This window comes from Callorhinus ursinus, unplaced genomic scaffold (assembly GCF_003265705.2).
Source record: "Callorhinus ursinus isolate GAN/ISIS: 27379988/994484 unplaced genomic scaffold, GSC_fseal_2.0 scaffold7, whole genome shotgun sequence".
In the NCBI taxonomy this organism is placed as follows: domain Eukaryota; kingdom Metazoa; phylum Chordata; class Mammalia; order Carnivora; family Otariidae; genus Callorhinus; species Callorhinus ursinus.
The window spans coordinates 31,693,393-31,696,436 of record NW_027397069.1 but is presented as its reverse complement, the minus strand read 5'-3'; positions in this window follow the sequence as shown (position 1 = coordinate 31,696,436).

The window sequence follows — 3,044 nt, the reverse complement described above, 5'->3', positions numbered from 1 at the left end:
GGAGGGAGGGAGGGAGGGAGGGAAGGAAGGCAGGAAGGAAGGGAGAAAAGAAAAGAAAAGAATGAAGGAAGAAAAGAAAAAGAAAGGAGAGAAGGAAAGAAAAGAATCAATTTACTAAGACATCATGACTTAGCTTTACATATTGGAAAAAATCCTTGAAAAATTATGCCTTTTAAAATACTGTACTCATTAATTTATTTACCCACTATTCCAAATTAAAAAAAAAAAATTAACTGAGCACTTACTATATATTGGGTCCAATGCCAAGTATTAGCATATATAGAAGAATTAGGTTCCTTGCAACTGGCTGGAAGAGCTAACAAAAAAGATTGTTTAGCAAGTCATAATTAATAATTGACTTGTGGGCGCCTGGGTGGCTTAGTCGTTAAGAGTCTGCCTTCGGCTCAGGTCATGATCTCAGGGTTCTGGGATCGAGCCCTGCATCGGGCTCCCTGCTCTGCGGGAAGCCTGCTTCTCCCTCTCCCACTCCCCCTGCTGGTGTTCCCTCTCTTGCTGTGTCTCTCTCTGTCAAATAAGTAAATAAAATCTTTTTTTAAAAAAAAGGACTTATAAGTAAATTAAAATGTAAGATAACCAAATTTATAAGGAAGAGGACATTGACATAATAAAGATCACTTTTTTATTTTATTATGTTATGTTAATCACCATACATTACATCATTAATTTTTCATGTAGTGTTCCATGATGTAGTGTTCCATGATTCCATTGTTTGTGTATAACACCCAGTGCTCCATTCAGCATGTGCCCTCTTTAATACCCCTCACCTTTTAAAAAGAATCTTAATAATCACATTACATTTTGTTTTAAAGACAAAATCAATTCAATTATTCTAATCCTATTTAATTAAGCTGAACTGTCATTTTAGTCAATCAGGATCTTTCAAATGAGTGTTCATATTATTGCCATAATACCCTGACATAACCTTAGCAAAAAAGATCAATCAGGCTACTAAAAATCTGGAGGATGCTCAAGCATTTATAACTATACACAAGTACAACACTCTTTACATAATTATTAAATCCGACATGAATATTAAATATGCCACACTGAAAGTTCCTTTAACTCAAACATTTAAGCAATAAACAAAATTGGATTTAAACTCAAGCATTTTCTTGTTTGAGGACTTTTCCCTTTTAGTAATTGTCTTCTAAACAGAGTTAGATGTGTGCTTACCCAGGAAAAGTGAATTCTGATTCTTTTCCTTTTGACAGCCCTTCTAGAATGTCAAATAATTTGCCTCCAAATAATAACATTCAACAAAAGCATTTAAATGATTAATTATGATCCAATTTGAATGATCATGCCTTATGATGGTGCCTGTATTTTTTGTCTTTGTTTATCTTTGTTTTATTTAAATGACACATATCTATGTGCATTACTAGAAAATATCACTTAAAACAAGTGAATATCATTTAAAATGAGTGTACAACATTGTGGATGTGGAAGTTAAATGAAGATCCTTTTGTAATGACATTTTCTTTCCAAAAATAAATGAAACACAGTAACATATAGCACTAATATCAAGTGATTTTATGTGTACTATCAAGGACTCCCACTGTTTCTTAAAACAAATAAACATAACCTGTTCAAAATCTATTAATCTTCATTACAGTGTAAGTATAGTTTAGTTAAGTAGCAATTGAGTGACTGCTTACTAAACATCCTTTGTAGGTGTTAATTGATCCTCAGGGGCCATTTTAATCCACTCTACCTCTTTGGTTTATTTGACCTTTTGATTTGAATCAAGAAATAAATGTATATACTTGAGAAATTCTCATATGTAAATTGCTGAGTTAATTGCATGAATGTAGGAATGCAAAATGGCACTAAAATAATGCATTCATATTTAGTTAAGTACCTTTTTATTTCCTAAAGTCATATGCAGAATGTCCAAGGTGGTTTGGGAAAATTCATTATTTTGACTTTGGTACTAGGTCCTGTTTGGTTAATCACACTGCTCAGGGCAATATGATATGATTAAAGGAACCCTTACCTCTTTTATGAAAATATTTCCACAAATATAAAAATATAGATTTATATATATGGACATATTTAATGTAGATATAGATATATTTGATATATTTAATGATTTTTCAAGAATACTTTTTTTTATTTATTTATTTGAGAGAGAGCACATGAGCGGTGGGAGGGGCAGGGAGAGAGGGAGAGGCAGGCTCCTCGCTGAGCACAGAGCCCAACCCAGGGCTTTATCCCAATCCCAGGACCTTGAGACGCTGACCTGAGCTGAAGCATATTGCTTAACTGACTGAGCCACCTGGGTGCCCCTCAAGAATCCTTTCTACTGTAGAAAACATTTGGGGGAATCATATTACTTATTTTGTATAATATAACAATCCTATAAAGAGAAAACTGCTTATTAATTAATACTTTATATTTTCCAAAGTGTTAGATTTCCATAGTACAAAGTAATTTCATTATTTTACACATTTTATTTAAATTTTCCAGGATCACTTTGAGATAATGTGTGCTCCCATGAAATTTTAACCGTTAATATCAAAATAAAATGGTAAGATTGCAATGTCTAAAACAGATCTGGAAGTTTTAAAAAAAATGTATATGATGTCTATATAAACATGGATAAAAATAACAGAAATTTAAAATATTGTTTCAATATAGTTGCTTTTTTTTTCTACTTAGGAGACCTGAAAATACCCTCTTCTTTTAAGCCTACCTAAATTGAACTTTGTGGATGATATTTTACTGTCTCATGTCTCATTTGGACACATGTCAGATTTCTACACTTCCATCTTTCTTTCCATCTCGAGATGCATCTGCCAAACTTTTAGACGTGCTTTCATCTGCATTGTTACCAGATCTTTTAAAAATCTGTGGTAAAAAAAAAAAAAGGCTTAGGAGGCTAGGACCCCATTTGCCCAAGTATGATTCTGATTAGGGATATAACATAATTACACATAGTTTAACAATGTTTTTTTTTTCCAGATGTTCATGTGTAAGTCATATGTGAACTTAGAGCAGCTGAGAATATTTTATACACACTGCTT